General features: G+C 47.2%; 1 long non-coding RNA gene across 1 annotated transcript; it reads left to right on the top strand.

Annotated features, from left to right (window-relative positions):
* The first annotated feature begins 363 nt into the window (after nucleotides 1-363).
* Nucleotides 364-26,710, top strand: LOC144139314 (uncharacterized). Its single transcript, XR_013316144.1, has 6 exons — nucleotides 364-548; nucleotides 8,060-8,148; nucleotides 9,823-9,855; nucleotides 25,876-25,967; nucleotides 26,058-26,300; nucleotides 26,396-26,710. It is a non-coding gene; the product is annotated as an uncharacterized LOC144139314 (long non-coding RNA).
* The last annotated feature ends 554 nt before the right edge of the window (nucleotides 26,711-27,264 follow it).

Below are 27,264 nucleotides of genomic sequence, written 5' to 3'. Positions count from 1 at the left end.
TGTCAAGACAAACACCAAATACTGTCAACAACCTACCCAGCAAACCAAAATGGCCCTTGCTTTAACTTCCGTCCCTATCTATGGAAACCGTTCACTTCCCGGAGAAAAAACTTTATACTTTGCAAAGTGTCGGTTGCAAAGGCATATTCTACTCCTTGGGTACCTTTGAACTTCTTCCCTCATGTTTCAGGTCGGCAACGAATGCTTCCATCTTGTACCGACCCGAAGAAAATAGCCAACGATTCGATTGGCAAGTACTTCCTTTAAGTGTTCTTTGTTGCTTGGCCCAATTTGGTACGAATATGACCATGTACAACTTGTATACTCTTGTCTGTTTTATCACTCCGTATGACAGCTCCCGGATTAAAATTTCCCATAAGCCGGCAAAGCATCTGCCGTAGCCGACACGAGTTGACCTACAATGACAGCGTCGAGTTTTGCAAAAAACGCAATATGACTGTACTATCCCAGCGACATCTCTCCGGCGAGGAGAAGCTTTTATTGAAGCAACAACCGGGCAAGCGCTTCTGGGTTGTTCCGTCAGGGAGGTAAGATTCAGTGTTTAATGTAATAATGATGTGGTTGTTTATGTCCTGTTGTTTCACTCCTAGGGCAGCTTCCTGCAGAGTTACAAGCAGATAGAAAGGGACCAGATTTCTCTTTCTAAGTGAGAGGAGTTCAAAAATTTTATGTACACTAGGCGGCAAACGCAAGCCTAGAAGTTCATGTACACTCAAGAATAAATGCCAGCCAGGCACAAAAGGGACCAAGGAAAGCACAATTACCTAGCTGAAACCGTAGAAATAGGCAATACAACCAGAAACACTGAAAGGAGCTTTTCAGGAAGGCCCAACATCAACAGGGAAAATAAAGGCAACCTAAGCAGAAGGTCGAAAAATAAAAAGAACAAATAAACTTGTTGCTTAGCTTCATAACTATGCATGGCGGAATAAAGCTTCAGAAGTTGTCAGAAATTCAAAGAAAACTTGAAAAGAAATGCACAAACATTTATATTTCTGTGGAGACTCTTCTGCAATACTTAAAAGCCCCTTTTTATATGCTACTATGTGCCGAACTGCCGGAAGAGGTCAGGAGGAGGGTTTTTCCTGTTTTTAAACTAGGAAAAGTTTGCTAGAAAGTGCATGAAAGACTATAGAACTACCTATGTGTCAAAGGAACAATATCACAAAAAGCTCATGGTTAGGGGTTGCTCTTCCTCTAGACGGTGGTGAATTGAATGATAAAATTTAGGAAACTGTAAATAGGGATAAAAGAGAGAATAATGAGTTCAATACGCAAGGGTAGACAGTATTATTAAGGGTAAAAATGCTCATGCAGTGACAATAATGTCTCCTTTGCGCTAGACCCATGTCAAGAAAACGGGATTACAACAGAAACACCGAAATAAAGTGGCACACTAATAGCGTTGTAAAGCTGTAACAGATATTCCAGCATAGTGTTGTCTCATATTCAGGACTCTTGGGGTTCTTGAAAATTAAGGCAGCTGGAAACGCAACAGACGATCTAGGAAGTGACTACAAAAATCTTACTTTACCGATTTAGTTGGAGAGGCAATCAGTCTCAACTTCGCTATATACTTGCATAGTCAGTCAAACAGATTTGATTATTGAAAAGTTTAATAGTGTTGGGTATATTAGGGAATGCTAAACAAACGGGTTGTGAGGTGAAATTTTGAAGGACGACGAAAACATTACCTTATGTAAAACATAGATAAGAAATTCAAGCATCACTTCCGATAGAAAGAGAACACCGAGGCGAGAGGCTAGCGTAATATGCAGGCTTCAGCATTCTTTGAGCGCATACCGGGAGAAATATTCAACTAGTCCCGGTAGGAAGCCAGAGACCTCAGCTGAGCTTTTAGCGCGGAAATGTCGAAGATGGAGTTGCTGAGTGGCACGAGTGCTGGCGCAGTGCCACACGAGTGTAACCTCCAAGCAAGCTGTAAGTATGATTCGTAGAGCGACAAATAGACACCGGGGCATGCAAGAATACGATACCATCCGCCTTCTGCAGGCTTTGGTCTTTCGAGTTAGACATACACAGTGCCCTACATAACACTTACCTAGACAGATACGGACTACATGCTCTGATCTATAAACGAAAGGACTAAGTCTCGGTATCCCCATGAGGGTGTCCACTGTCAGGCTTGTATGGCTCTGAACATCGCGAGAGATGCACTCATAGAGTGCAATCTCTCCAGCCAGAGAGCCCTGCTTCCAGCAAGAAAAACTGGCCAAAAACTGCTGAATAAACCGAATGGACTTCCCCGTATTTGAAGACGCAAAAGAGTTTTCTCAGCGGGGGCGGCACCATATCATATCGAACCCATTGCCAAAAAACGTGCACTCGGTCCACCCCTGCGGTCGGCGTGAAGCTTCACCCGAAGTCTTAAACAGGAAGTGCGCCCACCTCCAGGACATGGGCTACACGGATGCAGCGTTAATCCTTGTTAGAAGAGCAAATACAATAGCAGGCACCACAAAAACAGAGCTCCTGGTCAGTGACACCCAAATAACCGCCTCAAACAAAGAACAGGATGAGCTAGCTGTGCCACTGGCCCTTACACCGTCAAGTGTCATGACGAAGGTAACTGACTTACAGCGAGTGAGCCGCAGCCGTAGGTCAAGTTGGGTAGTACCAGCGCACACCTCATGCTCTCAAATACGGCCATAAAAATAAACTTGCCCTAGACAATGCCAGAGAGCTTGCCGATCAGGCCTCGGAAGGCGTTTACAAACCTACAACACCTGTGCAGTACGGAGACATGCCGCAACATTACAAGCCAAATAGGCGGACTATTCGCTACCTCACCTGAACCTCACGAACACTCAAGAAACAACTCTCAGACTTCGACACACGTGTTTCAGCATCCAATCAACCTAAACCGGTTTTCCATCCAATACCCACAAGCATTCAATTACGGCCAGCCCACAGTTAGACTCAGACATGTTTATTCAGTATTGCAAAAGAAAGCAGCTGCCACCCCTTCTCCGCTCCCCAAATCCTGTAAACCAGTGGGAAACTCTGCTGTCCAGCCCCTGCCTCTCGAAAATGTCCTGCTGCCCGATAGAGCAGCAGATGCTAATGCAGCCTATAGATTTATGCGAGAACCATTTCTGCAGGAACACCATGAATACTCGCTACAAATGTTTTTTTCGCCTTCCCCTTCCACCAATCAGTGGGGGAAGTAAAAGAAGTATACTGGAGTGTGAATAAAGGAAGAGGAAAAGGCTTTGTATTTAACATCCAGACAGGTTTTCTGGCATTTACAATCGCCTACATGTCTATCGACTATGGGCTTGGGGAAGGAAATAATAAACCCAAGAAGGAATTGTTTAGAAAAGAAAAGCTGTCGTAGGCTTATGCGAACATGGACTTAAAAAGATTTGTTCTATTGTATTTTGCTTGGGCCCCATCCCAATACCCAAATTAAGTCAATATTTTTCAAATACGAGAGCAAAGCCCTTAGAACTCACGGCCCTAACTAAATCTTTAGCGTTATTCTTCCTTGCTGTAGACGTTCGACGTCTCCACGAAAGTTTGTCATTGCTGATATGTACGCCGCAGATTTTTATATTGAACCCACGAGAAACCTACAAAATTAACGAAAAGAGCGACGCAGCTGTTGCGAAGCGTAGAATTCTGCTGCTGTGTAACGATAAAGTTGTGCGAAGAATTTGATAAGATCTACTGGTTAGCAGGCCTCACCTTTCCGATTGCAGAACTCTCACTAAAATAAAACGTGCGATCACGAATAAAAGGAAGTGATACAATGGGAAGCCATTTCAATTTGGGCGTTCATAAGAAATGAGCTAGCGTTGCATCAAACGCAGACGTGGGCTGGGTTTTCTTTGAAATTATTGAAGCTTCAAGCCAAGCTTGTTTTGAAAAAAGTGAAGGAACAATAACTCTACGTAAACGTCTACGTTTAGTGTTTAGATACCTCTACATAAAAGACGTATATTCTCTATGAATAGGAAAATTAGAAGGCGAATGACGATGAGTGTAATAACTAAAAAAGTGGCAAAGCATACAGAAACCAACAGGTTGACGAAGAAATCAACTCAAGAACGTCGTAATAAATGTGGGGCACAGAAAACTATGATTCTTTTTGATAACTGCAATGGCACTTGTTTGCCTTCTGATGAAAAAGCATTATGGTTAAGTTAAGATGAACCGATGGGGCGTGCCTGGCTTAGGCAAAAGAAAATAGACACTATGCCGTACGTTGTATTAAAATGTGGTTGTTTTTATATCGATTTTTATATGACAAAAGTGTTCGGCTTCCTGACGCCCTAGACCGAATGGCATAAAAGAGAAAGTAAAGTACGATGCTGTAGATGTAAGGAAAAAGATTGAAATGCCACCGGGGGTACAGCGGAGAGGACAATGTACCCTACGTTACATACCACTTCTAAAGCGGTGCAATATTGGGTAGTGCAAGTTAAATAGATTACATTTTTTGATAAGAGCCGTCGTTTGGAGGCATACCATTGTGAATGAACGGATAAACCAATTATTGGATGAATCATTCAATCAATCAATGAATCGATCAATTAACCAATGAATGAATGAATGAATCAATCAAACAATCAATCAATCCATCATTAGTTCTCTCAATCAGTCAATCAATGAGCAATTAATCCATTCATAAATCAATACTTTAATGAAGTACAGCCCCCAAAACTTTTAATAATATAGCGGGAGCGACGACCAAACAGCATGTCAGCGCCTTATCAGGGTGTTCAGCAGCGAAATAGTCGAGAGCACGCGCACGCGCATAGGGCCATCTGCTGTAGGAGTGTCGTCTGCTTCGCTGTTTCCTTGCGAGTGGCACAATACCCCGCCACTGCATCTGAATGACTTTGAGCCCCACGCTGCTTAGCTACCTTTGGCGGTTGCGAAACGGCAATGCAAGATATGAGAAACCGTGAGTGTTGGACCTGAGAAGAACAGCGGAGCAGACGACACTCCCACAACAGATAGTTTCACGCGCGTATGCGAACCCTCGCCTATTTTTCCGGTGAACACCGTCATAAGGCGCTGACATGCTGATGGGCCGTCGCTCCCGCTATATTATTAAAGATTTGGTAGGCTATACCTGTCACAGGGGCAAGTGTCATTGTTTGTTCAGTGAGAAAGCCATAAAAATTGTTTTGTGCAAAAAACTGCCCATGATGCTGTACTGGCAAAAATAATCACCGCAGTGAAGAGTAAATAGATAAATAAGACACACGTCCCTCGATAGGCTTTCAAGCCAGGTCTGCACAGCAGTATACGAGGGGTCTACCAACTGAGTATATGTGTTTTTATTGCTTTATTATAAATTCTTATGGCACATGGCATGTCCGTGCATGGATTCAATACCAATCGACCCGGTTTTCTTGACATTGTGTCTTTGAAACTTTCTAAGGCACAATAAATAATCAAGTGCAGGAAACCAGTCAGGGAGTTAATCATCTGCCCGAAGCCCTCCCTTGTATACTTCATGTTAGGAATGACGTTTTATGTGACAGGCCAGGCGTTAACTTTCGCATTCTGCACTGCCATCTCATTTTCTATTATCTATGAAGACTGAGGGATATGAATAAATAGTACGGCACAGCGTCTTCACTTTTGACTAGAGGGAACCGAATAACTTGTGGGGTTATTAGTAAGTTATCCATTTACGCACAGTTCAGGATTTCATATCAAAAAACGTGTTCCCAGATGTTGATAAAACACGAGGGATGGTTTCCCACCGATTAAAATGACACTTTTTGTTGTCCTCAGCACCCTAACCAGGAATTTACGGGAAGGACATCGCTGTGTAGTTTGAAAAAAAGTACCTATTTGTTACTTTTACCTGTGTTTGTTTCGCACTCCTCAATACGTAATTCCCAGTATCTGTACGAAATAACGACATATGCTTTGGCACCGGAAAACAAACATCAAAGAAGTCCTCACCCTCCTCAAAATGTCGTTCCCAGTACATGTACCAATAAGAAACAATGCATTGCTCCGGTAAACGAACATCGTCGACCTCGTTGTGAAGACGCTTCCATGAAACATTTTCCAGGTAGTAAAGAGAAACTGCACTCTCAGAAGGACAAGAGATACAATCGCTTCTCAGAAATCTTTCTTACACACTACAAAATGTCGCTTGATTACAGAAACAACGTAAGGTAGCACGTTTTTCAGCAGCATTTCAACTATTGTGCGCACGTTTGGTGCTCCAAAAAACAAAACCTTGCGACAACTTGTGAACATAAATGAAAGGCCAAAAAATATCAACACGACTGCTCTTTTCCCAGCTTGAAGACCAAATGAAAACTACAAGTACTTTGTTCATTCTTTCTGCAATTGCACGTGTAATCCAGAACATAGGTAGCAGGTATTGTACTATGACAAACACAGATTGCAAAGGTTGCGCGGGGAACCAAAAAATTGCGTCTTTGCCAGTTCCTTCTTTTGTCACCCAACTTTTCTGTCTTGTAGCATCGGTATTTTGGTTATCCTCATTATGTCTGCAGAGGAACTAGCAGATAGTTTGTAGGTAATTCTGTGCAATCTCAACTGGTTAAGATTATAAAAGCAATAGTTGTTATTTTTCTTGTTCCTTTTTGTGACAAACTTGCCGGATTGGCCAGGAATGGGAACCTTTGAGGGAAACACAAAACTGTATATTTGAAGCGTACAAAAAAAAACGTTGCATAACAATGCATGTAGTGTAAAGATCTGAACATGCTGTGTCTTGAGTAGATTAGGTACAAACCAGCGGCGTCGAGCTGGTATTGAAGGAGAGCTTTAGTGTGTGCAATCTCCTAGCAGTTTCACTTCGCGGTTTAACAAATAGAAATGTGAGCGAAGAAAGAATAGTATAAACAGCAAAGCAGAACGTAGGATGATTGATGCAACTTGCGCGAAAAACAAGGACACAAACGCGATGACAGCGATCCTAAAGACAATGTTGCAACGATCAATGTGGTAATTATTAAGGCCATGCTTGCGCGTTGAAAGCAAGGACACAGACGTGCGTCCTTTTTTTGCTGTCATTTATGTGCTTGTGTGTTCAAGTTTTGTAATACCGATCGATCAACCAGTGTTGCGATTTTTAACATAAGTTGTGTATGACCATAGTTGTCACTGTTTCATAGAAGGAAAATTGAACGTCTGTGATAGGATCATGGTTATTTGTAGTGGGGCTGTTATTTAGTAATAACAGGTAGCTGTTATTTAGTAATGCTTTGTGTTATGCCTCACCTTGCTTCACTAGCTAACTGGTGCATCATTATCAGAGGTTTGAAGCGCAACTTTAAGGAGTAATGGACGGAAAGATTCGAGGTCCTCTGTCCCTGAGACCCTGTATGTCCCGAAAAACACATCTGGCCAAGGTTAGGTGTTTCAACTAGCGGGATTAAGAAACTATACTGTGGCTTAGGGGCTATTTCACTAGGAAATAAATCTCCTAAAAGGAGCTCCAAAATTGCATAATTTCGAGCAACGGAGAGGTTACCTTACGAAACCATCAGGCAGAATATTAGTTTTTTTATAAATCTAATGTAGCTGACAGAAAACCTGCCGAACTGGCCTTTTTATTTTAACTTGTAAACAATTATGCCGGCTGTGAAGACCTGCTGGAACCATCAGACTGGCATCCAGATGATCACTGGTTGTCACATTGGGGAGAAAATCACTGAATGGTTTTTGTCAGTATAGCACCTAAACCATTATTTTCATGAAAAGTGTGTGTTAATTTTGCAAGAACGTGATCGCTGTACGCACGCGTATTGCTCGTCTATCTCCTGGATGTAGGGCTGGTAAAGCAGGCGCCATCTGGAGTTCAGAACTGATAATAAAAAAATTATCTGCCAGTTATATTACCATTTTTATTATTACATATCCTCAAATCAATTTCATGCATGCACTTGTTAGCAGAACGAATGTCGTTGTTTACCCTGTAGGATTGATGCTCCGCTTTCTTTATTTTAGACAATTGGTCTGCCTTTTCTGCTGGAAGTAGACCTAAAATAACCGCTTTTGCTTGTGTGTTTTTCAGCGGTGTAACGACATATGCAGTTTCCTGTCAAAGCGGCATTATCCAGGCAGACGCTCACTGCTTACAGCTGCACAACGTAATTTGCACAAGTAAGTATTGGGTGAAATGGGATGCTTATAGTCACGTTATAAGAAAATTTGGGAACAACAATGGGTTAACTTAGTTGAATATAGCAACAAATACTCTTCAATCAAGCTTCGCTTCAATGTGAGAATTAGCCACACACACACCCCACACACGCGCACACGCACACGTACACACGCCCGCGCACTTGCACGGGCGCACTTGCACGCGCGCGCACGCACGCGCACACACACACACATACAGACGTAGTCTGTGTGTGTCTGCCTGAATGACCCCGTCTGATCTCATATGACGACGGCAAAACATAGGCTTTTCTAAATGCTCTGTTCCGCAATCGCTGATGATAGCAGGACGGCAGAGGGCGATGTCAAGATCCGAGTTGAGCAGTTACCTCAAAAATTTGAACTAAATGTGGAGAATTGTCTGCTGCTGCTCCTTCGTGCGCATTTAGATCATGCTAAGCTGCTTGTTTGGGGTGAGAGAGTATGCCATATGCATGCGCCCCGCGTTAGGTTTTATGCGAAGAACGAAGAGCAGTGCAAGCGCAGACTACGCTGGTATTTGCTGCACTCTTCAAAAAGTGTGCTAAAGTAAAGACGTTGCACAGCCACTCCCACGTGAACGAATGGCGCTGTTAAGTTCCATCTTTTCCACAATTATCAGACCCATAGTGAAGATGTTATCATCTACGTTATCTTTCAACTAAACCATTAGCCATTGCAATTATCAAAATGCAAAAGCTAGGCCTCCTGCTTGAACGTAGCCTTAATCCAAACTCTCATCGACACGAAAGGCACAAAAACCCAAATAGCCCAGAACGTGTGACAGCAATGTATAGACACGAATAATAATGAGGAAGATAAGGAAGGTTTTGTAGTCATCGTCTTCTCATTATATTTCTTGTTACTGTACAAATCAGCACCGAGGCTTCCCCCAAAACTTACATTCTATTCTATGGCATATTATACTTGTCCGTTGTTTCGTTCCCAGCATTCAAAGTGCAAGTCTCCATAGAGCTTTAGCTTTTCCCGTAGACCGAGGCTTCCCCAAAAACTTACATTCTATTCTATGGCATATTATACTTGTCCGTTGTTTCGGTCCCAGCATTCAAAGTGCAAGTCTCCATAGAGCTTTAGCTTTTCCCGTAGTATGTTTTCTACTCCTCGGTAGCCTTTCGGTTCAACGGATGGTTCACCTCTTGACCCGCACTGGTATTAGGTGGCCCACCCGAACCCGTTTGTTTAGCTTAATTTCACCAATCAACATCACCATATTCAGAATCAATATCTTGCTCAATATCTTGCAGTTTCTTGCTCAATGGCAAATCTTTGGCGTGGAAGAATTTAGATCAAATAAAGTCAGGTCATTTTACTACAAACTAGATTATTTAGAACACTCACCAGAAAAGTGGTCATTCATCTATTTAATATTCATTGCGGCTGGTACGTGCTGGTCTTTACTTCATACCGCTTTAAATATAGAAGTAATTAGGGTGGATCTGAATTGGCACAATTGTATCTTGCTTTGGTAGGCGGGAATTAAAGCACTACCAATATACAATAATAGTATTTTAGTATTGCCCAGTAGCTGAGGAGTATGGCAAAAGTTTGGATACGTGTGCATGTCCATCTGTCAAGCTGATGCTTTGCAAAAAAAACGGACGATATATTTTATTACAGGTGACAACAAGAAGGACACTACAGCGACTACAGGTAACACGCTTAAACGTTTTCTCCTCTTCCTCATATATCACCGCCGTTGTATATGGGTGGTGTGTAATTGGGTAACGTTATGTGAAACGAGTGTTTTTATAATATGGGAGCATACTGTGGATCTTCTGCCTGAGACGTAACCTTCTAATCCTTTGACTGCCTGAGAAGTAACCTACTAATCCTTTGAAGAACAACTCAATTTGTTTTATATCGTATTTTAGGGTACATGTACACGGTTCGCGGCATTGCGCAACCCCCCCCTCTAAGAGTGCATCGACCGGATGCTAAAAGTCGGTCCGAACAAACAAAAAAAGTCGGCCATCGTGCGTAGTAAGGGTTAAGGAGAACCACGTGGACGACTTCGAGCCGCGTGCGTCGTCGTCGTGATGTTCCTGAATCACCATCGGTGATCACCTTGTACGTAAGTTGGCCAACACGTCGTAGAATTTGGTAGGGTCCCAAATGCCGTCGCAAACGCTTCTGAATGAGTCCGGGTCATCGGATGGTACTCCAAACCCATACACGATTCCCAGGGCAGTACTCGGCGTCTCGGCGTCGGAGGTTGTAGCGTCCGCCGTCCACCCTCTGCTGGTCTGTTGTACGAACTCGAGCGAGCTGGCGGGCCTCCTCCGGAGGCTGAAGGTATCTTTGGACATCGGCGTCGAGATCGTCCTCTTCTACGCGCGGAAGCATGGCGTGAAGCATAGTAGTGGGCCGTCCACCGTACAAAAGCTCAAACGGTGTCATCTGCGTATTTTCGTATATAGCCGTGTTCTATGCGAACGTAACATAGGGACGGACTTCGTCAGAAGTTTTGTGTTCAACGTCGACTTAAATAGACAGCTTCACCGCGATCGTCTTCTTGAGACGCTCCGTCAGCCTATTCGTTTTGGGGTAGTATGGTGTCGTCCTTCGGTGATCTGTGTTGCTTTAGCGTAACATTACTTCCATAGACTCTGCAGTAAAGGCCGTTCTGCGGTCCGTGATTGGACTTTAGAGGCTCCATGTTGCAGCAAAAGTTGGTTTATGAAGAACTTCGCGACTTCTTGTGCAGTCCCCTCGGACGAGCGGTGGCCTCTGCGGAGCGCGTCATGTTGTCTGTAGCTACAACAATCAACTCGTACTCGGATCGTGACGTAGGGAATTGACCCAGGAGGTCAATTCAAATTTGTTGGAAGACCCTCGATGAGACGGCGATCTCTCGTCGGCGGCGTTTTTCGTCGCTGGCGGTCACGGCAGCTCCACACGTAGTGGGTGACATTGTGGGCAAGGTGGGGCCAGTTGTACTTCGCCTTGATTTTTCTAATTGTGTGAGCTGTTCCTAGATGTCCAGAAGAAGGGTCGTCCTTGCCCGCTTCCACAATTTTGAACGATAATCTGCGGGCGTTCCCAAGCCGATAATTCGTTCTGGTCCCTGGGCTCAAATTCTTCACGGGGACGGAGTTTCTTCTAAATGCAGGCTGAACGCTGATGAGTTGCGTTTGAAGGTTGCGACGGTGACCTTGCGTCCTTCGAGGTAGTCGATCACGACACGTAAGTCGGGGTCGGCACGCTGCTGGGCGCCTAGGTCGCTCTTCGTTACGACTCCGAAGAAGGCGCTGTCTTCATCAGAGTGTTGTTGTGGTCGGTCGACGAGAGCGCGGGAGAGGCAGTCGGCATCGGAGTGTTTCCTGCCGGATTTATAGACGCACACATAAAGAGAATTTATTAAACACAGGTTACAGCTAGGACCCGCTGTAGTTAGCTACTACACGGGTCGACAGAGCACAGGATTTACGTAATGTGCCACAGAGGAAAAGGAAGTGAAGATCACGGAAGTTCACAAAACAACTAGCACACCGCACTGAAGGTCCTTTACAATAATGTACGAGGCACGAGACTCAGACACCATAGTTCACGCGTGGGAGTGAACATAAAAACCACCACAGTTCACACACATCCGTTCTATGTCTGTACAGAGATGCATGCGCAGCCAGGCTGCCTAAACTGCGCCTTGGCCTCAAACATACAACTCCTTTCAGCACGCAAGTTTCACCTTATTAATAAGGCACGACACACCATTGCACGGTGTTATTGGCAACCTTGATGAAGCGAGTAGACCAACGCATGAGAAAAGATTCTTCACCCAGCGCCACCAGCTCATGCTGCAGATGCTCTATGGCCATTTTTCGAACACGCCACAACAGGGGATACATGGCACGCTGTGGTCGTGCCTGCAAGGCGGCTACACCTCGCTGGCGCCACACAACAAAGGCACCCACACACAGCAGAAAGCTGACAAAGGGGTCTTTCGATTTCGTGTGGGCTCCCAGCCTAAGCTCAAACATTCTGCTGAGTAAAACCCAGAATGTGGCGGCCACACGACACTCAAAAAGAGCATGCTCTAGCGTCTCAGTGCGTCCGCATTGCGGGCACCGGGAAGAGCGAACCACACCAAATGCTGCAAGGCGGTCACACGTCGGCAGGGCCCTCCAGCCCCGCAGCCACCCGAAATCACGAACGTCTGCAGGAAGCACCGCTTACGTTAACTGTTGCCAGCGGGCCCCGCGAGACTTCTCTTTTTGCCGATCATTCAGTTGCCCAATAGCCAATTTCTCGCATATATCAGTCGCAGATGAAGCTCTAATATCCAAATCTGGGTTGGCCGACTGAAAGCCTCTAAGTGTTTTAGTAACGTACCTGTAGAAAGCTGGCGGCTGCACGGCTGTAGGTCCGGGAATGGGCTCATCATAAAACAACAAGCGAGCAGTACCCAAGAAGTAGCGAAGCAGAGCCTGCCCCGGGTACTCATCATCATCTACTAGTTCCCACACACCGCGTAACGCTAGAACACTTGACATCGTGTTCAGGCATGGCAAGCTAAAATCCCCCATGCTGCGGGGAAGACGCAGCAAAGCGCGCGCAACTGACTCGGTCTTGCTAGCCCAGAAAAATGACCCGAATTTTGTGGCCAGCCGACGAGTTATATCACGAGGTGGTCGAGCTACCCTCGCCACGTAAAAGAACGCCGCTGACACGCACGACTTAATGATATAGCTCCTCTCAGAGAGAGACAGCTTGAAAGTCGACGCTATGTTTATACGTTTGTCAGCCGTATCTAACAAACCCTTCCACGTCTCACGAGCAACTTCTCCAGAGCCATGGAAGACTACACCTAGCACAAGGTCACTGGCAAGCGACCCAAATCGTAGCGCTCTGCTTTTGCCCTTATTCAGCCGGGATCCAGACAGCTCACCATACTCCAAAAAAAGCCGTGTAAACGCTCGGTAGCTGTCCTCATCCCGGAGAAAAAGGGACACATCGTCCGCATATGCAGAGACCTTAATCTGACCTTGACCGGGCAGCGGGAAGCCGCGGATGGAAGGACACGCTGCCACGCGACGCAGAAGGGAGTCCAGGCATAGGGCAAAGAGCGAGGGGGACCAGGGACAACCCTGCCTGATCCCGCGCGTAACTGTGAAGCGCTCACTGAGGCGGCCATTGACAAGCAGCCGGGCGGTCACGTTCGAGTAAGCTAGCCGAAGGCAAGATATATACTCCGACGGGAAACCGTAGAGACCTAAGACACCGAGCATGTACCGGTGCTCCACTCTGTCGAAAGCTTTCGCCTGATCGACCGATATGAAACAACCGGAAATGCCGGTTCTCGATGCGAAGTCAAATAGGTCGCGGGTCAGGGCTAAAGATGAAAAAATTGACCGGCCCGGCACGCTGCACGTTTGCGCGCAGCTTAGTATGTACGGGAGTACATGGCTCATTCGGCGGGCTAAAATGGACGCAACAATCTTATAATCAGTGTTGAGGAGCGTGATAGGCCTGTAGGCACCTGGGTTCGAAGGGCTCCCTCCTGGCTTCGCTATCAGTACGACACGACCCTCGCGAAAGGATTCCGGCCGCTCTCCATGAAGAAGAAAGCCGTTCACCATGGCGAGAAGCGCGCCCCCAACAACGGAAAAAAAGGTCTTGTAGAACCTTGCAGGGATGCCGTCAGGGCCCGCCGCTGATTCGCCGTTTAGGCGTCTGACGCAATCGTGCAGCTCCTCTTGCGAAACCGGCGCACAAAGCCTGCTCGCCATGTCATGGGGTACCTGTGGCAGCGCTCCACAAAAAGACGCTAGGCGTTCCTCAAAGAATGCATCCCGCAACGTATTCTCTGAGGTGAGAAGGCGAGAAAAACGTGCCGTGAACACCTCACAAATGCCGTCGCTATTAGCACTTTTCGAGCCGTCCGGCAACATAACCTCTGGCACTTGAGCCAATCCTGGTCCGTCAAGGGAGCCTGATTTGACGTACCGTAACACGGATGGGTCTGAAACTGGCCGGCCTAGAAACTGGGCACGACTAGCAGCGCGAGAGGACTGCCGTAACAGATGTTCGTATCGCGCTCTCAATGCATTGACGTAGTCATGCATGGTGAAGGTTAAAACGCCACCCCTTTTGACGATCCGAAGCCTCCACAGTGTATCGTTGAGCGCGGCCGGGATGCGGCCTTTACGCGCTCTCCCTTCCCGGACCAACACCCCGCGCCAGCCGGACTTTAACTCATCCCACGGTAGTGGGTTCGTCGAGTCGCGGCGCGGTGGACGAAGCGCATCCCTTAACGCGGCTACACTGACCTCATCTGTCAGCAAACTCTCGTCCATCCGCCACAACTGCTGACGTGGCATACAGTCGCCAAGGTTTAGAGTTGCTAAGACTGGCTTGTGATCGGAGATACGCGGAGTGCCCGCAGGAAAAGAAAGAACGTCACAGCGCTCAAGATAATGGCTGAGCTCCGGCGGGAAGTAGAACTTATCCAACCGGCTGCCCGATCGTCCCCTTTCCCACGTGGCGGCAAACCTTTCACCATGCAGCTGCACCCATGCGTCGCGGAGTTGGAACTGGCTTACAAGATCATTTAGTGCCCGCGCGCCGACATAAGGTTTACCCGGTCCAGGACCGCACACATCTCGCTGGGGATCGAGAACACAGTTAAAGTCCCCCACTAAAAAGGTGGGATAGGGCTCCAACATGAATGCATCTAGAGATGCGAAAAACGCCGATGAATCGGAGTGTCGCGCCGGTGCATAAACAACCACGGCACGCACGCGACGATCTAGGAGCAGAAAATCTACTGCAAGCACGCGCCCGTCAAAGCCAAACGTGCAGTGAGCCTTGCGACGAAGGCTCTCGCGCAAGAAAACAACTCCTACCCCCGAAGCTACCCGATCATTCAATGCAAAAAACGCCTCCACTGAAAACCGCTCGCGAAAAGCCAACACATCGCGCGGCGAGCGGAAATTACATTCCTGCAGGAAGAGAACGTCAACGTTTTGCGCACGTGCATAATGCATTATCTCTCTCTGTATGTCAAAGCTTCGAAAACCTTGGGCATTCAGGGAAAGAAAATGTACCAGCATGATGGTATTAATGCGCTAGTTAATGTTCACGCTCCCTCCTACATTTCGCTGTCCTCAGAGGACACTTCAACACACAATTTCTTAGTGTCATCCGCGTCACCTGAGTCCGCGGAGGAAGGCAGGGTCCGCTTGGACGCGTCGGGCCAATCCAGGATGGATGGGGAGCGCAGTAGGTCAGCGACCTGGCTGACAGGATTGACTAGGCGGGGGTCCTTGATCTTGGGCGGAAACAGAACACTGGTGCTGGGCGTAAGAAGGCCCGCGGCAGAGGGCTTTGACGCGAGTGCTGTCTTGGCACTGGTTCCGGGCTTGTTTTTCTCCTTTCGTCTGCTGCTGCGCAAGATGCTGGAGGTTCCAGAAAGAGCGGTGTTTTTGACCGGCGCATGCCCTTGCTCGCGCTGAGGCTGCTCTGCGGTGTCGCTGCTCTCGGTAGAGCTGAGATTCGTGAAGAGGGAAGTGCCCGCCGAAGACGATGACGTGGCCTCCCCAGCAGGTGCAATCGCCTCCTCCGAAGGCGACGTGTAGCCCTCGAGGTCCATTTCTTGGCTGTCGCTCGTAGATTCCTCAATCGCCGTGCTGTCACCCAGAGCAGTGCTCCCGCTTGACGCCTCTGCCGGCTGGCCTGAGGAGGCCCGGGGTAGTTCGGGAAATTCGCTTGCGCTTCCGAGAGCCTCAATATTCCCGCTTGACGCCTCTTCTGGCTGGCCGGAGAGGGCGCAGGGTAGTTCAGGAAATTCACTTGCGCTCTCGAGACTGGGGGACGCACTAGGCGTCGCGGAGAAATTGCTTGCAGCGTCCGCATAGGACCGGGGCCGCAGGCAGTCGGCGGTTGCATGGTTGCCCTTGCAGCGCCGACACTTGGCGTTACAGTCGGCTTCGTCGTGTCCGTACTCCGAGCAACGGCCGCACCACGAGGTCTTGCAGTTGCTAACTTGGTGGCCGCTCTGACCGCAACGGGCGCATACCCGTCGAACGCCTTTATACTCAAACTGGGCCTTGAACCCTCGTATCTTCATGAAGTTAGGCACGGCCTTGGCCATCTCCATCTTCACGAGTCGCATGCCGGTCTTGATGTGCTGAAGACTCCTCCACGCCGGCTGGCTGACGTTGAGGACCTTTCCATACGGTCTCAGTGCTGCCGCGAGTTCCGCGTGGCTAACGACGGGGTTCAAGCGGTACACCGTCACGTAGATGACCTGTGGGCCCATGCAGGCCACAGGACACGAGACGATTGTAGCGTCGAACTCTTGCAGGCGCAAGCTCGACCAGCCAAGACGGCGAGAGGGGTCCTTCAAAAATGGCGAGCGAACATGGCGCATGGTGGTCTGTCACAACCTTGAAGGGTCTACCATACACGTATGGGCGAAATTTCTAAATCCTCATATTATAGTAAGGCACTCTTTCTCAAAGGCGCAGTAGTTTTTCTTCTCCTTCGACAGAGCACGGCTGGCAAAGGCGATTATTTTTTGCAACCGCTTTGATTTTGGACGAGGACGGCACCCGAGCCTATATTGCTGGCCTCCGCGTGCATTTCCTTTTCGGCGTCTTCGTCGAAATGAGCGAGCACGGGTGGGTTCTGCAGGCAATGTCTCAGCTCGCAGAATGCTTTTTTTGGGGGCATTTTCCCAGCTGAAAGGGGTGCTACTTTTCGTCAAGCGTGTGAGTGGCTCTAAAATGCGGGCGAAGTTTGCGACGAAGCGCCGGTAGTATGCGCACAGTCTGAGAAATCTTCGACGCCCTTATTGTCTTTCGGCTTTGCCAAGTTCGCAATGGCTGAAGTTTTTGACAGGACTCCTGCATCATTGACGACGTGTCCCAAAAACGTGAGTTCTTCGTACGCAAAACGGCAGTTTCCTGGCTCCAGCGTAAAGCCCGTAGAAATGGCCTCGAGTAGAGACTTCAACATTCAAGGTGTTTGTCGAAAGTCCGGAAAAATAGCGCGACGTCGTCGAGGTATACGAGGCAGGTGTGCCACTTCAGGTCAGCTAGCACAGTGTCGATGAACCTCTGACACGTTGGTGGCGCCGTGCACACCGAAAATATCATCACCTTGAACTTGTATAAGACGTCCGGGGTTATAAATGCAGTCTTCTCTCAGTCTCTCTCGTTCACTTCAATTTGCCACTAGCCGGTCTTCAGATCCATTGATCAGAAGTACTTTGCGTGACACAGGTGGTCGAGGGCGTCGTCGATTCGTGGCAAGGGGTACACGTCCATTTCGGTAATTTTGTTTAGTCGCTGGTAGTCAATGCAGAACTTAATGTGCCGTTTTTTTTCTTCACGAGTACTACTGGAGAGCCCAGGGGCTTTTTGAAGGCTGTATAATGTCTTTGCTGAGCTTGTCGTCGAATTCAGTCCGGATTGCTTGCCGCTCGTGTGAAAACACGCGGTACGGTGACTGTCGCGTAGGTCGTGGTCCATGTTCGGTTATTATTCGGTGCTTCGCCAGACGTGCCTGACATAATTTTGAGTTCGACAAAAAACACTCGCTGCAGCGACGAAGCGAAGCCAATATTTTTGTTCCGTTCTTTTTGCGGTAGCACCGGCTTCATGTCGAAGGAATGCGGAAGCTTTAAGATGTCTTCGATTGCGCGTTGAAAGTCGGCGGCCACGATCACGTCACCGGCTTCTGGCGTTTCTTCTAAGAAAGCAATAGCAGTGCCTTCATTTAAATGCTGGTAATCCTTGGTGAAATTATCCAATAAAACGGGGGATTGGCGTTGCTTAAAGCGCAAAATGCCTCTTGCGACAGAGACACCGCGAACGAGAAACAAAGTTTTGTCACCTTGCACAATAGGTTCGACGTCAAGAGCAGCCTGTTCAGAGTAGACGGTGGTCATTAGACTTGCGCGGGGTGGCAGGGTGACGTGAACATCGGCGATCCTTACAGCAACACGGTGGTTCGGGTCCGGTGTCATGGAGTGATCAGAGGAAAAAGTTTTCGACTTGCTTCGCGCCTCAATTATTGCACAGGTGTCGGTCAAAAAGTACCTTCCAAGAATTGTGTTGCTAGAGCAGTGAGGTCAAATAACGAACGCGGCAGCGTACGTGGTGCCGTCAATGGTGACGCGTGATATGCACGTGCCACTTCGCGTTAAGACATGGCCTCCTGCTGTACGTATGAGCGGACCACCCCATTTGGTTGTAAATGACTTCAGCTTAGACGCGAATGATCCGCTCATTACTGAGTAGTCGGCTCCCGCGTCTATGAGGGCGACTACGTCAAAGCCGTCGATGGACCAGTGGACGTCGGAAGCCGCCTCTCTCGAGTTGCGGGTGTGTTGGGCCGTCCTTCCTGGTCTTGAGTGTGTTGATGGTTGGACACTATGCGTCGTCATTGTCGGCTTGTCAGCGGCAGGATCGGTCGTGTCGGGTGCATGTCGCTCCGTGTTGCTGTAGTCATGTTTGGGAATCACATGTGGCTTAGATTGGGTCGTCGTGCTGAGGGCATGTCGTAGATAATTGTTGTCGTTGAATCGTCGCTTCGTTGCAGGGCTTTCGTTTTTCTGCCGTTCTGCAACTTCACCTCCAGGCGTTGCTGCCTTTAGTATTCCCTACGCACTCCTACGCGTTAACACTGCGTTGCTTCGACTGCTGGGCGATTGGTATGGATTGGGTGACGGTGAACGGTTGAAGCATACTGGACCTTGGTTTCCAGTGGGCCACGTCCCCGGCGCAGCCAGCACCCCATTTCAGTCGGGCGCTGGCTGGGCCTGCGACATGGTGCGTCGACGGAGAGCACGCGCAAAGCGAGCCTCTTTTAGGGGCAGCGACGATAGATGTGGTCGCCCTACTCAGTCGTAGCGCAGTATACAATTATCCTTCGTTCGCCACCAGTCGGCCTTCCTCGGGGCGGGGGGAGGCGGGAGAGGCGTTGCTCCGCAGGTGGTCGGGAAGCGACAGGGGACGACGGTATAGAGCCTTGGGACGGTAAGGTGCAGGTGGGCGAGGTCGACGGACAGCAGCCGCGTAGGCTATGGCTTGCGACTCCAGGGGTTCTTCTGGCGTCGTTGAAGTTCCCAGCGCTTGCTGCACTTCTTCCCTAATGACGTCGGTAAGGGAAGCGACTTGGGGTTGCGGCAGGGTTGGGAGTAGTTTCCGCAGTTCCTCTCTCACTACTGCACCGATAGCCTCGCGTAGGCTGTCCGCCGGGATCCGCATGCTATCGACGTAGTTCGCATTGACCGCGCCAAAAAAGTTGGTCATAATGCTTAGCACCCTTTTCGAGGGCCTTCTCAACGGCGCTGGCTCCGGTCACAAATTCCGTGACGGTTTTGGGCGGATTGCGGACAAATCCAGTAAAACAATTGTTCCTTCATACCGTGCATTGAGAAGGGAAACTTCTTTTCTCCTGCCATGCAAGGATCACCACACCTGAAAAGCTTTTTCATATCTTTGGAAAACACAACGCTTTCGTTAGGCTGTTGTGTGCGCGTCTGCAGCAAGACCTCGGCCCGCTCTTTTCACACAACCGTGGTGAATGTCGTAAAAAATGTGTTCTGAAATCGTTCCAAGATTCCAGGGAGCTCTTACAGTTTTCAAATCAGATCCGTGCGGAATATTCAAGGTAGGAGAGCACCTGCCATAGTGTCTCCGCGTGGTCGCATCGGTTAAACAGCTTGAGCCGTTCGACTTGCTCCAACCAATCTTCTGGATTCTCAGAATGTGACCCATGGAATGATGGTGGCTCCCTAGGTTGCCAAAGAACGAGGGCAGAATTGGAAGCGCTAGTCACGGTGCCTGCTTTGGTCATGATGCTCTCACGATGTCTTATTTCTTTACTTTATCAGGAAACAGTCGAAACTCTGGCGGAAGACTTTGCTGTCGGTGACTGACCCGAGTTGGGCTTGCTTGTCGGCTTCAAGAGCGCTTTGGGTGCATTGTACCCCACACCTCCAAAAGATGACACGAAGCCAAACACGACTCAATTGTCTTCAAGGAAAACAAGTTTATTGTAGCGAACTTGTGGTCCCTAGCAACTCAAAGAATACACAGGCGGCGAAGCAGCAGTAAACAATGTGACGTGTCCAGGCGAGCGTCGGCGAGTAGAATACTGCGGCATCTATTCTGCGAGAATTTACTTTTTGGCTGTTGACGTTAGATCGAAACGCTCGCCCTATCAAAGGACACTACACGTGCGGCATAAAAATTAAGAATGCAACAAGCGCTTCGTTGGCACTGAGGTAACACAGACCGGCGCAGCCGGGCGGTAAAAAAAACATAAACAAACAAACCCAATGTAAGATTCACGGCAACATGGATACATAAAAACAGCACTGCTAGTTAAATGATGAAATGTTCGTACCGCACTCAACACTGCTGGATGTTTTTCATAGCTGAGGCTTATTAAGTTGGTCAGTGTTTGCTGGCTCTCTCTATTAGAAATGTTACCCATAGCGGGAGTTCCTATATCTCTAAGCAGTTTAATCCAAGCAGTTTATCAATATTTAGCAACCCACGATAAGGCTTCGCCCAGCCTGCATATGGTTCTTTCATTCGCGACAACTGAAGTTTTTTTGTTGGTCCTTGAACTTGGCATGAGCATAGAAGTAACTCCTACTATGCCGACGTTTGAAGCATAGAAAAGCTAGCCTAAATTATAAAGGGAACGAATCCCCGCCTCCATTTGAGGTATTAAAACGAGTGCACTCGCCTGAGATTGTTCTTCGTGCAAACCGACAAACGCATTTTTAAAGTTATCGTTAAAGTTATAGAGATAAAGTTATCAAGAGCAAATTTAGCGTAGGCTAGGTCAAGATGTTTTCCCTTCCTAGGTGAACCACTTCATTAAATTTGTCTGCCGTGAGTTTGAGGTGAAGAATTTTGCTGCTACACCGTTGGAGATTCATGCGACTCTCCGTCTCTCAGCGTTCTCAGACCTGAAGTCCACGAAGTATGCCAAACTTGAGACGACAAAAAGTTTGCTTTTATTATTTTCGTAAGGGGCAGTGCGACCGCTTCGGTTAAAGCCACCGGACGTCTCGTGCACCCAATAATTATTTACCGACAAATTTTCTGCCACTTAAACCTGCCAAATTTACCCGCTTTTTCACGTACGCATCTACTGAAATACTTCACATCCTGAATTGACGTTTCGCTACTCATCCCCACAATAGGTTCTGTCATATTGCCATGTCTCTCACGGGGCTTTTTTTAAAGGGGCCCTGAAAGGCACTTTGAGCACACTAAATGAACTAGCGCAATCGTTAGATTGGGTCGTCAACGCCATCTGTGCCAAGTATTACTCTTTTACGCGCAGTTGAAAGCTCACACTTTTGTTGCAAAGTTTGTCGCTTTTTTGTCACCCTTCCCCTCGTGTTTTTGGACGCCGCCATCTTCACATGTCTGCATCATCGATGTTAGATGTTCGTCATGAGCTAGACATCCTGCTATTGGGCGGCTTTTTCACGCACTTCCGGCAAAGAGATGAGTCGTCTGCACAGCGTCGGCTCGCCGGCTGATCTAGCTGATCTGCCAGCGGAGTGCCGAAGTGCTTGGACATTTTACGACAAACGAAAAAAGTGGAAACAAACGCTTAACCGTTTGTATTGAATGCAACACGGCCATAGCACGACATGAATATTCTCTTACCTGAGTACGTTCCATAAAGAAAGCGTTGAAGCCCCGTGGCCCTTCTATCGTGCAATCGCAGAGAACGCCCTCAGCCGAATGCCCGGGTTTGACGCATACATTTTATTCAAGTTCAAAACAATCCAGAGATGCGTTTCGAAAGGACACAACGTCACAACATGTGCTGCAAGTCTGAACCGCGATTGACAGATGATGGGTTGCCTCCTCCTGCCCGTCGTAAATTCGTCACTCACCTCGCGCGCGGTTTGCGGTGACGAACAGCAAGTCACTTACCTCTGGCGCTCAAGCCGAGATGGCTTCTAGCCACGCACACTGCACATACCCCATGCGAGGTTGAGTCGTAGGTCGCTCGAGAACGATAATCCATACCATAGGAAGCACTATCCACCAGCAGAAGCACAACGTTGCATTTCATCGCGAAACAAAGGCGTCCACAACACACACACCATTGCTTCCTGTAATGCCAAACGCATCTCGCACTTCCCAATGGCAGTGAGTGGTACGGCTGCAGTGCCCACATGTCGCGAGGTGGGTCCCGAAGCTGAACCGGGATCACGCTGAACCGGGATTCTGAATTCGGGATTCGGGATCACGCTGAACCGGGAAGCTGAACCGGGATTCCCTAGCTACTTGGTGCTCTCAAAAGACAAAAGCACTGAAAGAGAAAATAGCAGTCCTGGGCGTCGCAGGCGTGTCTTCAGAAGGCTTGCGCAATTGTTGTTGTCCCTCGTTTAATTTCGCATACACATGGCGGGGACTGTCCAGAAATCGAAAAATTTGAGATGCTATTGCACACGAACCTATTAAAACTTATAAAGAACAACAAACTAAAAAAAAAAGGCACGCACACGGAAACGAAAAAACAAAGCGCACCAAAAACTACGCTGAGAAAAAAAACACAAATAAGCAGAAGACAAACACAAGTTACTGCGAACAGTACACCAAGAAAACATATTTCCCGTTGAGCAAACTGCCACCAGCCCTATACACATTCCAAGCCGCGAGACAAGGTGTAGGAGCGAATTTCAGTTTGGTAAAGTCATTGTGTGACCCTATATGTATTACATAAGCCCATCATGAAGCTTGATAAGAAAAGAATGAATGTACCCACCAGGGAATTTATAGACTCCATTAAAACAATTTGTTGAGAAAGTTCGTGCATTATGATAAAAAATTGGAGCGCGAGTCAGGCAACCACCCACGGAAGAATGATGGGAAAAGCACTCGTTGAGCGCTTGTGCCATCGTTCTTCCGCCTGTCGTTGTATGAGTCGCGCTCTAATTTTTCGTCATTTGTAGACCAGTTGGTTTCCACAAATGGCACAATATCTTTTCTTGATAACAAGCAGCCCGCCTCCTATTAAACTTCGCAGGCCATTTTCATTTGGGTAATATGCAAACTGAATAGGGGACGGGGTGCTTGTCACAAAAAAACATATACCACCATCTGTGGAAATCAGCTCAAATACAGAAGGCTGGCAAGAGCTAAAAAATTCGGGCCCGACGCAGACTAAGATACGCAGAACCACGACGGGAGGAGCGCTCAAGACGTGTCTGTTCAATCGTTCTTCGGTGTGTTGTCTCGGTGGCGCCCGAATTTTTCATCTAATAGAACAACTTGCGGAACAGCTTGTTTATGAAGTGTACAAATGCACCGGTGGGTACATTCATTCTTGTAATATCAAGCGGCATGACAGGCTTACATAATCTAGGGTGCTGCAGACTTTACCCAAAAGAAATTCGACCTACACATGAGTATGTGCGCGGAATCTGCCACAAGCCATTGTGCACCCTCTACAGAGCGTTTCTACAGGACGTTCTCTAAGCCGTAAGTGTCACAGGGAATCGGTGCAGACACAAGCATTTGGGGATTTCTGGATTGGTATTCCGGCTACGCACAAGAGTGAGTCTATGTCATACGAGGTGATCAGCTAGAGCCAGCTTCCATAGCTGACCTATATCCGACTGAACATGAGTAAGATGAAAGAGTACGCAGCATAAAAATAACTAACAGCTTCTACTTTCGTCAGTCCTCTTGTCAGTTCTTCGAGCGGTAGTTTGACACTTACCAATAACTTTACAAATGCTAGCTTCGCTTTTTAACGAGTCGCTACCACCGGCAGCTTCCTGTTCCGGTCCTGTTCCGGCAGCTTCCGGCAACTGTTCTCTCGAAAAGAACAGTTTGAACACCGCCGGTGCGGGTCTGCTTGAAGACAAGCAGCCTCATGACTGCTTCTCATTTATTGCACCAGAAGTCATAAAAGTTTCACAAAGACAGTATTTCAAAGCATTTGCATTCCACGTTTGACACCAAGATGCCTACCTGAATCCGCCAAAAAATTCCAAAACACACATATTAGTAGAACGCAGGCACTGATGTTTATGAGTTGACTGCAGTGTACTTTGAAGGAATGCATGATGCATGTTTTACTTCACGGTCAGATGTGAGGAGAATGCTATATTGTAGAACCACTTAAATTCATTCGGGAAGTCCTTCCGAAGTCAGCGCCTGCCGCAAAACAGTATAATAAACGTGCGTGTGACCAAAGAAGGGACTGACATTGTCTTTCAGTGTGTCCTCCGTGGTTGTGGCGCTATCGACAAATAAGCGCATATGTTCGAAACCTCAAATTGATGAAACTAAAGCTCATGACTTTGCTGCCCTGGAGGCGACAACTTCTAACTTCTCTAACAATTCACCTAAATGTAGCGTTTCAGCGCCTTTGAGACCACCTTTAACGCCCACTTTAACGAAGTCTGCCCCAGAATGGTGCAACACATTTTGTCCGTCTCTGGCTATGCGTCGCATTCACAAATGTAGCCTTGTGTTTGATCTAAATGGCGTCAAGTGACGGGTATGAATCTTCAGTCACTGAGACCACTATTCAGCACCTTTTGTTTTGGTGGTCACGTTTATCATCGGAAGGACAGCTTCTCGAGCCAACACTAGGCCCCAGGCTCTCCGTAAAACAGGTATAACGGCCCCATCAAACAACTTTGGCTATTCTTTGAGTAAATTTTACTCTCAAAAAGCGTCTCTCTCATCTTCCAGTAGCCGAGAAAGGCGCTCAAAAACTAATGGCAAACTGCACACAGTGCACGATGTTATAGCGTGATAGAATCGAGAGGCAACCAGGAAATTGAACCGTCTAGTTCCGATACACTGGGGACACCTTTATGCAGCGTGTTAGATATATCTTCCTTTTTCGGTTCCTCTCTTTGATGCCTAGTTGACCCTTTCCTCCTTGCAGGAAAGCAACCAAGGCCTCAAGCAGAGTAATATTCCCAGCTTTCTTTTGCGTCCACTGTTCCTTTATTCATTCCCAGGTTTTTAGAAACGCAACTTCCGCAGTTTCTCATCTATCATTGGTTTTCAAGGTGGGCTGGAGGTACCTGATTATTTTAAAGCAAATACCTCAAGCACCCCATTCTGCGTAATTGTGCCATCGCTGTTCTCCAGTAATAAAGAAGGTGGCCGCCATGAAGAGCAAACAAATATAAAATACTTTCGCGGTGTAATGGGATTTGCGCACTCGGTGTTCTACTAACATAGCTTCGTCAACATCTTAATGACGACGCTTGCCATTTTGCGTACAACATACCGCAGAGAGTTGAAAACATGGGTGGACGGAAAGTAACAACACCGCCAACACAAATGTAGCTTACATTGTCATTTTAAAATAGTTTTAATGTGGTCAATGGCTCCACACGACTCCCAAAAGGCCGTTCTTCGGCGCACACACACACACTTTGGTAGGCGCCGTCAAATGGTACTAAGGCACAAAGCAAATCACTACCACCAACACCACCAATCCGGCTAAAGAATAAAGCGTCCCGATTTATTAAATCAAATATTTCTCGTGTTAGTTAATCATGAGAAAGTGGGAAATGTCTCTGTCTTAATCTCTGGGGTGCCTTTATTGTAGTCTTTTTTCATGTTTTCTCTGTGTGTGACACAGCCCGCCTGAGCATGAATGCATACTGGGTTTGTTTCATTCCAAATAGTTGTTCATTGTCTGCATTTTTTTCAGTACCTTTACGGAAATGTTACGGGTGTGAAGATCCGACGCTCCGACTTACAGGTGCTTCGGAGTACTTCAAATATACTTTGAGACGCCCTGTTGTGAGTACACACGTGTATAAATTAGGCAATTGTGCTTCATGTAAATATGCTGTAACCTTTTACTCTACGTCGTTATTGCGTTTTATCTAGACATATTTAGATGATGAAGCATTCCAGGAAATTCTGGACCGAGTGGTGCACAAAGTCTCCAGCTCTGACGACTTTGAAGTGTTGCCCTATTTCTTGGGCGGAATGATAGAACGTTTTCAAAATTTGCAAGCATGTCCGGGTGAAGAAGACAATGCAGAGTATATCAAGAAGATTGGCGATACTTTATTCGAAATTGTAGAAAAGACAATGCTGAAGACAAAGATTTTAAAGGGTGTTCCCGAGGTAAGTCTGTGAAAAATATTTTACAAAATTTTTTGTTTTAGTATTAGGATCTGTGTATGGTTATTCTCTTTTGTGCTTTCTTTTTCAAAATTCAGGATCGGCGAGTTCGAACGGCTTCGTGTTTGTTCAGCATTGTCGAAGATTTTGCCCTGCAGAGGAACCTTTCCGCAAGCCGCTAGCAATATTATGCAGGACGGACCAACGAGCCATATATATCACTGGAGGAGGTCATTTGTAGAACATACATGTAAAAATGTGTGCCCAAAGCGAAGCGATATATGGCCAAGATGTAGCGTAGCGGAGTTCTTGCTCTTACAGGACTATGCCTTGATACAACCTCGCATGTTATCGATCTGGGAATAATAAAATGAATATAAATCATTTTGTGTAGCATATTTACCCTTTTTCAAATAGAAGGCCATAAATAAAAACACATTGAACTGGAGTGGCTTTTTGGTCGTGGTTCGGAAGGACAACGTTCGGAAGGACACTTTCTAAATGTATCGCCTTAACTATGATGCGTAGCGAATTCTGGAAACCATGGGAGTGAGCCACGCTGCAACATACTTTACATGATATAGAAAGAGGTAATATAACCTTTAGGTAGCTTAAACTAATCTAATACGAGGCTTTTTATCGTTGGAAGAAAATATTGAAGCACTCATAGAAAGTGAAACGAAGGTGCTCTCGTATGCACCATAGATTGATTGATTGCTAATGATATCCTTTTTGTGAGGCGATGATGACATGTAGCCTTAGCAAAGAAAAAAATCCTCTTTGATTGTTTCTAGGGCTGGTCTTGAAGCAGGCTCAAAATACTTTTTGTTACACGTGGAGGCTGTCCTAGGCGATATTGCCCTCTCTGCTTATCGTGCACCAGCATTCAAACCTGATTTTGGTCGCCTCTACAGCCTTGAAGTAACCTGCCTTTGTGGTATTCTTTGTAGGGGTTCTGGATTCTGAA

This window comes from Haemaphysalis longicornis, unplaced genomic scaffold (assembly GCF_048455015.1).
Source record: "Haemaphysalis longicornis isolate Haplotype H1 unplaced genomic scaffold, Haemaphysalis longicornis Haplotype H1 scaffold_5, whole genome shotgun sequence".
In the NCBI taxonomy this organism is placed as follows: Eukaryota; Metazoa; Arthropoda; class Arachnida; order Ixodida; family Ixodidae; genus Haemaphysalis; species Haemaphysalis longicornis.
The sequence above is the reverse complement of the archived record's forward strand: the minus strand, read 5'-3'. Positions and strand labels throughout refer to the sequence as shown.